Source organism: Rhineura floridana, chromosome 5 (genome assembly GCF_030035675.1).
Source record: "Rhineura floridana isolate rRhiFlo1 chromosome 5, rRhiFlo1.hap2, whole genome shotgun sequence".
Lineage (NCBI taxonomy): Eukaryota > Metazoa > Chordata > Lepidosauria > Squamata > Rhineuridae > Rhineura > Rhineura floridana.
In genome coordinates this window covers 113,654,359-113,666,968 of record NC_084484.1, presented here as the reverse complement: position 1 = coordinate 113,666,968, position 12,610 = coordinate 113,654,359, and positions in this window count along the sequence as shown.

The window sequence follows — 12,610 nt, the reverse complement described above, 5'->3', positions numbered from 1 at the left end:
GCCAACACAACCACTCACTCCCTGTCTCTCACCCAGGTAGGGCCATACTCAATACCAGTTTAGTTTCTCATACTGGGTGGTACTGGGCATCTTTGAAGCATACAAAAACATGACAACCCAAACTCTCACTCTGGGCACCACATACACAATTCAACTATAACCCAATAATACAACATCACTTGCTCTGTCTCTACTGGATAATACATTCAACAGTACAGTCTTAAAGGGGGTGATGCCCTCATGAAGACCCCAAAAGTTCTGCATTGCAACAACCTTCATAGCTAATCTGTGGCCTGAGCGCAGTCAATTAGCTGTAGGTCCATTAATATTATGAAGCTAATAATCCAATAGTTGCTTTCAGATCCTAAGATAAAATTTTTGGTCCTTATTTTATCTGTAAGCGAAGTAAATGTAAGTTATGGAAAATAAGTAGGATTTGAAAACCAATGGTAGACAACAAATTTAAATAGCTCAGCTCACACCTGCATATTCAAAGTCAATAAAGCCTCAAAGATAGAGGCGGCACTGGGCTGTAAAGAACACATAAAATGATATGTATAACACAAACTTCTCATCGTAGGCAGTTCTGTACAGCTCTCACAATATCTTGCAAAATGCCGTCTCTGTTCTGCTTTGTACAATAGTACATCCCCTTCCACTAATGTACTTATATCTGTATCTTCATGGGGTTTCATTTGGACTGGGCTATCATTCAGCACTCCTAAACTACCTTTATGCAAGATTACACATTGGTATGAAATTGGTTTTCATTTACATGTTGACTGACTCACCAACCTATCTATCATTTCAACCAGCTATTTACAACAGTGATATTACCACATAGACTCACTGAGAACTATGAAAGTCTAGATGATTATCAATTTTCTGCAGTTAAAAATAGACAAAACAGAGTTGTTTATAATTGGCCCTTCTCATAATCTCAAAGCCTCTTAACTGACTCATCCTTAAAATCCAGTCTAGGTTCACATTACAAAACTCATATTGTGTGTGGTGGGGTTAACTTTTCTCCCATCTTATATTGTTGTTTTCAGCCAATCAAAATCTCTTATAGCTGGAAATAAATCTGCAGTCTTTGTCTTTCATGTAATGTGAGTAGGAACTCAAGTGAATTAGAAGTAATTGTATGGGGGAATCAGTTGGGGGTGGGACTAGTAGGAAAACGGAAGTAGAGCTCTTGGTTCTGCAGCAACAGACTGTTCAATAAAGTTTGTTCCTAACCAGCATTTGTGGTTCATTTCAAATCCTGCAAATATTACATGCTGTCAGAAGACATAGATATCTTTGCGTAGGAACCCTAGTCAAGCTTTACCAACTGCTCAATCCCAATGATATCTACTCAGAAGTAAGTTCTTTTGAGTTCTGTGGGGCTTAGTCCCTTAATAAGTGTGCTTAGAATTGCAGCCTTCAGGGGCATCCATCTTTACTCCTGAGTGCTCCCATCTAACATATCCACAACACTAGGCCCCCTTTTTCTTACAGTGGCCTTCTGGTGACTGGCCTGGCCTGGCCTGAGGGCACTTAAACCCTTCTTGCCAGAAGCAAGTAAGCTAGATTAAATGTTCCCTACTCAGGCTCCCTAACCAATTGAGAAGGAATGATCCTGTCACTTCAGCTGGACCAGGGAACACACTCATTTAGCTAAGATTTCTATCTTAATTTCCAATCAGAGATTTTTTGTTTGAGTGGTACGCTCCAAGCAACTGTGGTTGATGCTTAACGTATCATGCTGCACTAGGGGCTGCACCTATGACATCACTAGGGGCTGCCCCTGAAATCTCAGGGTTTGGGATGCTTCTGAGCTAGCAACCCTAATTGACCGTGGTATCCTTCTTGGCCAACTTGGTGAGATAGGTATTGGAGGCACTGTTTTACAGTGGTTCTGATCCTATCTCCATGGTCGTTTTCAGATAATAGCATTGGGCAATTATCTTTTGGTCCTCTAGCAGCTGTGTTGTGGGGTGCCACAGGGTACCATCTTGTCCCTGATAATGTTTAACATCTATATGAAGCCCTTGGGAGCAGTCATCAGGAGATCTGGAGGAAGGTGTCAGCAGTACGCCGATTATACCCAGTTCTATTTCTCTGTAATATGTGAATCAGGAGAGGCCATGCAAGCCCTGGACCGCTGCCTGGATTCTGTGGTGGGCTGGATGAGGGCCAATACACTGAGTCTGGATCCTAGCAAGATGGAGGCACTGTGAGTTGGTGGTTCCCGAGTTCAGATAACTGGTCAGTTGCCTGCTTTGTATGGGGGTCGTACTCCCTCTGAAAGAGCAGGTCTTTGTCTCTAGAGGCCAGGTGACTTCAGTGGCTAGGAGTGCATTTTACCAGCTTTGGCTGGTAAAACAGCTGTGGCCATTTCTGGACCAGGATAGCGTGAGCACTGTTGTCAATGCACTGGTAACCTCCAGGCTGGATTACTGTAATGCACTCTATGTGGAGCTGCCCTTGAGGGTGGTCTCGAAGCTGCAGTTGGTGCAAAATGCAGTGGCATGACTGCTCACTGGGGCAGTGTATCACCAACATGACTTCCCACTGCTGACGCATTGCACTGGCTGCTCATTAGCTACCGGGCCAAGTTCAAGGTTCTGGTTTTGGTGTACAAAGCCCTATACAGCTTGGGACCAGGATACCTGAAAAATCGTCTTACCTAGTCGATCACTGTGCTCTGCAGGTGAGGGCTTCCTGCAGATACCATCTTATCAGGAGGTCGGTTCCGCAAAACATAGGAAGTGGACCTTTAGTGTTGTGGTACCTACCCTTTGGCATTCCCTCACCTTAAACATTAGACAGGAGCCATCTGTGTTATCTTTTTGGCACCCACTGAAGACCTTCCTCTTTCAACAAGCCTTTTAAGTTGGGACCTTGTCTGAGTCTGTATCTGTGTTGGAATGTCTTTTTAATAAAAAAGATGTTTTTACAGATGTTTTTAAACATGTTTTTAAAGATGTTTTGTTTTAACAAAAGTGAGAAAAGTGAGCCACAGTACTGTGCTGGAGGAGGAAGATGGCGAAGCTAGGACCAACGCGGATGTCTTCCTTTGTGCATCAGGGTTTTAGTGGAGAAATGCATGATTACCGGCGCGGGGCCTCCTGCTCAACAACACCCACTACCATGTCCTCCTTCTCCTCCTCCTGCTCCAGGCAAGGCCCAGGTCCTCGTCGCCACTTCTCGGCGTGGGGCCTCCTGCTAACAGCCCAGTGCCTCCTGCCCAACAACAGCCTGGTGCAGGGCCTTTTGCGCAGGGCCTCCCAGCGCGGGGCCTCCTGCTCAACAACAGTCACCGCCACTGCGTCCTTCTCCTCTTCCTGCTCCAGGCAAGGCCCAGGTCCCCGAGCCTGAACTCCTGCAGCCGCCTCCGACATAAACCATCACCACCACCAGTAGCAGAAGCCCGGGGAGCAGCAGCTGAGCGAGCCTGAGGACATGGAGAGGAAGACAACATTGAAACAGCAAACAGCTTCGCTGTAACAAATGCCTGTCGCCCTTCTGCCTCTCGGGAGCTGCCACCCCTGCTAACACCACCTCCTCTTTCTTGGCGGTGCCAATAATAATAATGTTATTTGTTATTTAATTTAATTTTTGTAAATTGTATTGCCTTTATTGTATTTTTATTGTATTTTTATACCTGTATTTATTTTTCTTTGTAAGCCGACCTGAAGGCCTTTGGCCGAAAGGCAGGTATAAATAAAATTTAGTAATAATAAAATAATAATAATATATTTTAAGTCTGTTTTTATGACATTTTATGATGGGATCCTACTGGGAGGAAGGGCTGGATATAAATTTAATAAATAAATAATATATATGATTGCAGTAGAAGTATGTGAATGTATGAATTTGTTATATTTGAAGCTGTCTCCTCATTCAATCAAATGCTCACAGCTCTAGATATTTTGAATAAGTATGGTGGGATTATTTAGTCTGCATTATTTGCTCATTTATAATACACTGTTTTCATCCCTTTGTTTCTCAGTCATTTCATTTGTCTGTGTAGGTTGCATCTTTCTACCCCACTCAGAGATTTAGCCAATGCCCAGCAAAAGTGTGTATGGGGGGCTAAAATTCTCTCTAATTTATTATTGATGCTGGTTTCAGTTTTAAAGAATCTGCAATTAATTCCATCCTGAAAAAGAAAAGAAAATGTACAATTCAAAACATGAGGTCAAATTTGGTTGGAAATGAATTGATAGAGGGCAATTTCTAATGGTATCATCCCATTTGTGCCATGGACACCCATTGATGCAAATAGCATTTATCCTTCCTCTCCTTCCTCCTGCAGTCGCCACCAAAATCTGCTCCCCTGAGTTGGGGGCTGCAAGGTGAGAAGAAGGGGAAGTGCTGTCATTAACTTGACTTCCTATATTGAACGGGGTGGACTCGATGGCCTTATAGGCCCCTTCCAACTCTGCTAATCTACGATTCTGTATCTGCTGGTGTGACACTGAATGTTAAACTTTAGGGAACATATTTAAAACAATGTAAAAGAGAAACATTAATGAGATATTGCCATTTATAAACTATTTAAGAGCAATAATCCTAGTTTAAAACATCTAAGGGGGAAAGTACTTCAATATACATTCAAATAGATTTTTAAAATGCATTCTGCCTCTAGAATTTTCAGAATTTCTTGAGGAATGACAGTTCTTTGATTGATGCTGTCATATTGCATGCATCCTTACATATGAGTCAATTTCAAAATGACTCATTGTAATTCTGTACTTTGCTAATGAATTAAACCCCCACAAATTCCCCGTAATGATCAGTTAAGGTTTGTTTTGTTTTTTAAATCAAGCTGACTTTGGGATCAATTGCTAATGCAGGGATCTCTTCAAGCCCATTTTTAAATACATAAATAAATATCTGATATTTTATCACTGAGAGCCAAGTGGCCAGTGTACAAAAGCAAGATGGTGTGTAACAAATCAGTATAATAGATTAGTTCACCACTTTTCTACAAATACCACTAGCTCAATTTTCAGTTGCATAGTTTGTAAGCTTCTTGGGGCAGAACCCGTCTATTTTTTCTATGCAACTCTGTAAGGCCCAAAATACATTGATAGTTTTCTATATTATTGTTGTTGTTTTTAATACTATTATTGTAGTAAACGAAGCGAGAACTTGCTGATAGACACAGCAGGTATAGTCTGTCATATACAGATTTGCTAAAATTCCAAGTTATGCCAAACCCTAAAAGACCCTTTGCAGTACAGTCCTTTAGTTTCTAAAGGCAGTAAAAGGTACAATACTGGTTCATTGCCACTCTCATGGAGGGAGGAGAACATCAACATAGAGCTGCACTTGATTTCTAGTCACTTGCAGCCCAAGCTGAGTAAGCATACTGGACTGGGGAAGCAGGATCTTCAGGGGAATTTTATATTATTAGATGCTTTTCAAAAGGGCTGAGAAGAAATGAGACAAGTGAAAAGGGGTGGGTAAGTCAGCAGCTTTGTGGCCTTCTATTTCCAGCAGGCCGACCATGCTGATTGCGGTAACCTTCTCAGCTCCCAGCATGCCATCTGATACTGTAAGTCAACCCTGGTACACCCCTTCCACCAGGCTGCAGACTGGCTCACAGGGTTACTGGGCTCCAGCTTAATAAGCTTGTACTCTAGGGGTAGTAGATTGGGAGATGCGTGCCTTGGTTTAATGGCATGGAGGCCTTGTCACACCAACCTAGCATGCATTAACATGGTTCGATAGGGCTTCCAGAGGGATTATGTGCATTGAGGACCATCAGTGTGTTTGCACATGTGTAGAGCCGCTATACACTGATGTAAACTAAATACTAGTAGGATGCACTAGCCACGAGTCGCCGTATCTCTTTTCTCTCTTCTCCAAGTACTAGCAACTGGGGCTGCTTTGCATGCAGCAACTACAGAATTCATCTCCTATATGTAGCTGCCTGATCTGTTTCGTATCTGCTCTGTCTGTCCAGTTTGATTTGTTATTTAGGTCTGAATCAGATCTGTTCAACCTGAAGGTCTGTCCCTACACCTCCAACTGATAATTGGAAAAATCCCCTCCAGAGTGGATTAAGCCTATGAAATCACAGTGAGATTAATCCAGGGGGTTTTGTGCAGGGCACCTTTAAAGCTTATTAGAGAGGGAGAGAATTTCTCACTTTAATTTTTCTTCCAGAACTGGATTTAGATTGCAGACATTTGCAGGGTGCCCCTTCGGGGGGGGGGGATAAAGCCTGCCAATGTTCAGAATAATAGGTGCAGTGGTTCTCCTGCAAGGACGGACTTTACTGTATTGGGATGGGTAAAATAGAAATCACTTAACCTCTCCTAGTGTTTTATGGTCGCTGTGACAAGCAGGAGGTGCCCTTGGGTAAGTGGTTAATAATGATAAAATGAGCAACATAACTGGGACCTTACTTAAGAGATGAGCAGGCTTAGGTGGGGGTGGGGGAAAGAACTGGACCCAGTGGGGCAGAAGAGAGAAAACTTTAATAGTTATTTTATTGTATTATTTATTTTTTAAACTTCTATCCCGCCTTTCCTCCCAGAAGGAGCCCAGAAACACTAACACTGAAGAAAAGATGGAGCAAGTTAAAACTGGAAGAAAAAACAATTGGCAATGAATAACACACACACATAGCAGCAGCAGCAGGGGGGAACGACTGTAAGAGAGATTTGCACAAACCTAAGAAAAAAGAAGAGAAAGCAAACAGAATGAAAAATAAAATAGGAATTGTTTGTTGGAAAATAGAAGGGACTAGAATAGCAAGGAACAAATAAATCACATGAAAAGCCCTGCAACTTAAGTGTGAGAAGTAGAATGACCCTATGAGCTCTCCTCAAAAGTTTGCAAATAAATAACAATACTAACACAAGCTGGGGGGAAAGACAATCTGGAATGAAAACAAATTGATTAAGCATTGATTTTTAATTCTTTGTTAGGAAACAGAGAGTGATTGGGAAGGACATCAACAGTCCACCACTCCTCTAAACACCCTGCTGTCCCAGCCAGAACTCAGAGAACAACGACCATGTGAAAAACAAGCACTATTTATTTGCTTTAACAGGCTTCCCGAAATCACTGTGATTGGAGTGCTCTGGGAAAATAATTCACTGTGATTAAAACCTAGACCTTCTTGTCAAAACAAACATTTCCCCCACCTCTCCACCTCCTCACCACTCAGCTAAGGGTGTTTCCCTAATCAACTTGATTTTACTTTCAAAATAAATAAATGTGGTAGTCACTTTATTTTAAATGGCAAAAAGTAGTGTTTTGGGAGGCACCCAAGTCCCTGATCTAACTTGAGATGAATTGTTAATGGCACAATGTGAACTGGACATGTGAAAACCTCACTTCAATCACCCTTATTCACATCATAATTCAGGATGTGCACAGATTCGCCAGGCACTTCCAAGATAAGATCGCATGCATTCGTCGGGACTTAGACTCCAATATTATAGCAGCTGGTCCTAATGAAGCATCCAGATCACGGTCTTGTCCTCATTTATTGGATGAGTTTCAGTCGGTGCAGCTCGAGGATGTTGACAAGATCCTTGGACTGGTGCGGGCGACCACGTCTGTTCTAGATCCTTGCCCCTCTTGGCTGGTGAAAGCTGGCAGGACCGGAACCGCCGGCTGGGCCAAGGAGGTAATAAATGCCTCTTTAAGAGAGGGAGTGGTCCCTGACTGCCTAAAAGAGGCGGTGGTGAGACCGCTCCTGAAGAAACCCTCCTTGGGCCCAGATAACTTGAACAACTATAGACCTGTGGCGAATGTTCCGTTCCTGGGCAAGGTTCTGGAACGGGTGGTTGCCGGCCAGCTCCAGGGGCTCCTGGATGACACTGATTATCTTGATCCATTTCAATCCAGTTTTAGGCCCGGTTTTGGCACCGAAACAGCCTTGGTCGCCCTGTATGATGACCTTTGTCGGGAGAGGGACAGGGGGAGTGTGACTCTGTTGATTCTCCTTGATCTCTCAGCTGCTTTTGATACCATCGACCATGGTATCCTTCTGGCGAGACTCACGGAGTTGGGAGTCGGGGGTACTGCTTGGCAGTGGCTCCGCTCCTACTTGGTGGGTCGTCACCAGAAGGTAGTGCTTGGGGAACACTGCTCGACACCCTGGACTCTCCATTGTGGAGTCCCGCAGGGATCGGTACTGTCCCCCATGCTTTTCAACATCTACATGCAGCCGCTGGGTGCGGTCATCAGGAGTTTTGGGGTGCGTTGTCATCAGTATTCTGATGACATGCAACTCTATTTCTCCTTTTCATCCTCTTCAGGTGAGGCTGTTAACGTGCTAAACCGTTGCCTGACCGCGATAATGGACTGGATGGGGGCTAACAAACTGAAGCTCAATCCAGACAAGACCGAGACGCTGTTGGTGAGTGCCTTCACTGCCCAGATGCCCTGTTCTTGATGGGGTTACACTCCCCTTGAAGGAACAGGTTCGTAGCTTGGGAGTCCTTTTCGATCCTTCCTTGTCTCTCGAGGCCCAGGTGGCCTCGGTGGCACGGAACGCTTTTTACCATCTTCGACTGGTAGCCCAGCTACGTCCCTATCTGGACAGTGATGACCTCGCCTCAGTTGTTCATGCTCTGGTAACTTCTAGGTTGGACTACTGCAATGCGCTCTACGTTGGGCTGCCCTTGAAGATAGTTCGGAAACTACAGCTAGTCCAGAATGCAGCGGCCAGACTACTGACGCGGACCAGAAGGTCCGCTCATATAACACCCGTTCTGGCCCGTCTGCACTGGCTTCCTATTTGTTTCCGGGCTAAATTCAAAGTGCTGGTTTTGACCTATAAAGCCCTACACGGCATGGGACCGCAATACCTGGTGGAACGCCTCTCCCAATACGAACCTACCCGTACACTGCGCTCGACATCTAAAGCCCTCCTCCGAGTGCCATCCCATCGAGAAGCTCGGAGGGTGGTGACCAGAACTAGGGCCTTCTCGGTGGTGGCCCCCGAATTGTGGAATACTTTCCCCGATGAGGTACGCCTGGCGCCGACGCTGCTATCTTTTCGGCGCCAGGTGAAAACCTTTTTATACTCCCAGGCATTTTAAAATGTATCTTAATAATTGTTTTTATCGTGTATTTTAAACAGTATCTTATTATTGTTATATTTTGATGTTGCTTGGTTGTTGTTGTTTGTTGTTTTGACTTTTGATTCTGTTATATTTACTGTATTTATATATTTTGCTTGTTTTATCTTTTATGTAGACCGCCCAGAGAGCCTTTTTGGCTTAGGGCGGTATATAAATTAAATTAAATAAATAAATAAAAATAAATTCAAAGTATACCCCTAATAGATACTCAACTGGTAGGGGCAGGATTGTGTCTTCTCTAAAGACAATTTTAATATAAGAGGTCATAACGTATTGCTATTTTTATACATTCTTCAGGAAATTCTGGATGAATACTAGGGATGCACATCAGTGGGTAATGAGTGCTTATATGTATTAATATAGGCAAGACAGATGTAGCCAGCATGTATTGCCATACAGTTAAATTCTTTTACAAAATGAAGACTTCAAGTTCAGAAATGTACTTAACGAGGCTACACAATATATATAAAACCTGCCTTTTTATCATTGCCAACACATTTTTTTCTCAGCATTTTACTGTTATTTTTATTCCTTTCAGTTCCCAGGGTTCACTCTCTACCAGCCTCTCACTATGTGAATAATTATCACTTGTTCATTTTAGAACTTGGCCTAACACCCTTTAGCCTGTTAATTATCTTCTGCCAAGACAACCCAGTCTCTTTCCACTGACATTTTATTTCACTCTTAATTCTAACTTCCATCCCCCCCCCGTTCTTGCATTGATTTCCCTCGTGTCCATACCGTTGCTTGTTGTAGTTTGGTTGCTAGAATGGAGAACAACAACTGACTTTTCACTTTTCAGCATGTTCCTTCAATTGCTATTTTTACACTAATGAATCATAGTTATACATCCCTAAAGGAAAAACTGAATCCAACTTGCAATACAAATTTATGGTATAACATATTTATATGGGTTTTGTTTTATATTTATTTATCTAAAATATTTCAGGGTTGTTATGTAAGCAAGTTAAAATTAGATTGCCAGTTGAAGGTTGAAGTGGACTAGGGTCTATGAAAGTGCTAAATTTGTTAGTCTTCATAGTGTCACAAGACTTTTTGTGGGTTTTTTATTAACAAAACAGAAAGCAATATGTGCATCATCATCTCTGATTATCCCCATTAGGGATGAGGTTTGCTGCATGGTGCCGATCCACATGCATTTCGATAGTCCGTCGTTTCTTTACCAGTCTGTCCTTTTTTTCTTTCTGCTTTCTCCGGCACTTACCAATTCAATCTGCTGAGCGCATTTTTGGGAGATTCAATCCGCAGGGGGTTTTTTCAGGTTGCAAAAATTGTTTTTTCAATTTTTAATTGTTTTCATAGATACTTATGTAAATAACAGCATTCCATGTAGTTTTTTGGCAACGGAGAAAAACATTGCATAATTTTTAGGTTGCTTTACGATCTGGTTTAAGCAATGAATTCCATGTTTATTTAAATCGTTTAAAAACTCTCACACTTAGACAGGGCACCAGGAGCAGCACCAATGATTGAACATCAACAAGCGTCTTGCGAAGGGCAGCAATAGAAAGTTAAAAAACACAGTCAGAGAGTGTGGGAAAGGCTCAGGCAGGCAGACAGCAGCGGCGTCCCAGCACACCACACAGACACTGTCTGTCACTGTCAGTCACACAGTGACACACACACATACATTTAGCACAGAGAGAGTGAGAGTGAGAGAGACAGCCCCTGATTAGCTCAGGACAGCAGCAATGAAAGAGGGGCAGAGCGAAGTGGGTAACGTGGGTCAGTCTCATCATTGTAATGTTTTCCACACAAGAGATTCAGAATGCTCTGAGATAGCTTGTTTGAAAAACATGACATTGCAGGATGATTTGACAATTACAACTGAAGACCATATAGCCTTTTTTTTGTAATATATAATGGACAAATGGAAATCCTATGGTTGACACAGCATCTTATTTATGAAAAAAATAATGTAAAATAGGGGGAGGATTAAAAAAAATATTGCAGATTGCAGCCGCAGCTGCAAAATCCGTGCCAAATACAGCCATGGCCTGCTGCAAGAGATTGGTGCTGCTCCGAAGGGATAGCAAACTAGCAAATTCAGTTGGGATCCAGTACCAGGTTCGATTTTCTCGATATTCTCCCCCATCCCTAATCCCCATACATCTTAAGTTTTCAGTCCCATGTCTACTTACCTGGAGTAAGCATTATGGAACTTACTTCTGAGTAGACATGTATGTAATTGCATTGAAGTTTTATGTAAACAAGATACAATACAAAAATTAAGTTGAAATGTATAAAACGTTGCTAGCAATAGCCACTTATAAAAGCAGACCACTTCTTCTAGCTCTCACTATTGAAGTGCATTGCTAGATGTTTCTGTTTCTACCCAACTTCTTAATTAGACATCTTCTGTTGTTTACTGCTGTTACTACTTTCAAGCAGTGGTAGCTGGTGGCTCCATGTCAGCGGGGCGGTGGAATCTGCTCCAGGCTTTTGTCTGAACACTGAACAGCTCCTTGAAAATTCAGACTAATACCTGGAGCAGATTCCACTGTCCCACTGACAAGGAGCCACCAGCCACCACTGGGTCCAAGGTTCTTTGGCCCAATAGTTTAGACGTTCTAAACTCATGAAAAATTGAGGCCATAAAAGTCTACAAGGGTTTGGTATTGACAGAGTATTTGGGAGGCTTCCAGCTGTCACTGAAATATCAGTATGGCAAAGAAAGAAAAAGGGGAAAAGTGATAACTGTGGTTACTTCTGTAGAATTTCTTTGAGGCCATGTTATTTAACTGGCTGCATTCTGTGAAGAAGTTAAAGAAAAGGAGAATCAAGTATGGCAGTATCAGGAAGAAGCTGCTGAGGGTCAGGAAATGGACAGAACTCTGTATGCCACTTGGCCTGCACTACATCACCTAAACTGGCCTGCTGCTCTCAACTGCAGTGGAGGATAGTCTCTCATCACCAGCACTGAAGTCAGATTCAACCGTCAGTCTGGTCAACTTTTGCACATGGAATGGGGGGAGGCACCATCTTGTCCTTCACCTCAGGCATCAAAATGTGTTGGGCAAGTCCTGAGTCTCATAACTAATTTAAGTCCCACTCATTTCAGAGAAACTAAAGAATGACTAGCAGTCTGGAGCCAATCCAATTTATTCTGACTGACTGATACACATTTTATTACTGTGTTATGTTTTTGCCTTGCTTATACTGATTTGATTGTAGTTCCCTCTCTCTCTGTTGCGCCCCAGGGGTTAGCTCAGGGAGAGGAGTCAGATGAAGACGAGGTCCCTGGGAGCATTGAAGGAAGGGAGAGCGCAGTCAGCCCGCAGACTCCCTTGGCCAGCCCCCCCATTGAGGCAGTTCCCACTCTGCCTGTGAGCCCCCGCCTGAGCTGTTGGGAAGCGACCCCTCATGTGCGCCAACCCACAGGAATCCCCGCCTGGCACTTCAAATGCTTCCCAGCCAACTAGCTCCTTGCTCCCTGAACTTGAACCATTGCCTATCGAAGCCCCACTGTCAGATGGGCCATCGGAGGCTCG